The sequence below is a fragment of the Oratosquilla oratoria genome, chromosome 44 (genome assembly GCF_046742065.1).
Source record: "Oratosquilla oratoria isolate Oo_2021 chromosome 44, ASM4674206v1, whole genome shotgun sequence".
In the NCBI taxonomy this organism is placed as follows: Eukaryota; Metazoa; Arthropoda; class Malacostraca; order Stomatopoda; family Squillidae; genus Oratosquilla; species Oratosquilla oratoria.
Window position 1 is genome coordinate 15,155,002 of NC_134820.1, and position 547 is coordinate 15,155,548.

General features: G+C 46.3%; 1 non-coding gene across 1 annotated transcript; it reads left to right on the forward strand.

Moving 5' to 3' along the window:
- The first annotated feature begins 211 nt into the window (after nucleotides 1–211).
- LOC143022452 (5S ribosomal RNA) lies at nucleotides 212–330 on the forward strand. Its single transcript, XR_012966066.1, has one exon. It is a non-coding gene; the product is annotated as a 5S ribosomal RNA (ribosomal RNA).
- Nucleotides 331–547: the final 217 nt, after the last annotated feature.

A 547-nucleotide genomic window follows, 5' to 3' on the forward strand; every position in this document is an offset into this window, starting at 1 on the left:
TTGCTTGTGATGAGATAGAATGGAATTGCAAGCTGACTAGGGGACCAGGCCCCGACCCCGACTCCGGTATTACAGGAAGCTCAATACCCCTTTTGATGTGATTGTACAAATAAGACATTTGAATGAATTGTAATGTGAGGGTGTAAGGTTATGATAGTGCGGAAGTAGGCAGAAAGGGTTCTTATCTATTAGAAAAGCATACTCTCCAGACGCCAACGGCCATACCACTCTGATCACACCGCTTCTCGTCCGATCAGCGAAGTTAAGCAGCGTTGGGTCTGGTTAGTACTTGGATGGGTGACCGCCTGGGAACACCAGATGCTGTTGGTTTTTGGTCTTCTTCCTTTTTCCCTCTCTGTCCTAGAATCCTTGCTTCATTTAGACCAACTTAACTGCAAACAAACGAACGGCTGATATTTAGCTTTCCCTGGCTGCCCTGCCCTAGGACTCTCGGTCAATCTACTACATCAGCTTCACTACAAACACTTGCCGTCCCTGCCAAGAACTTCTTATTTAGCTTATCCAAACGTACAATGCGGACTGATTT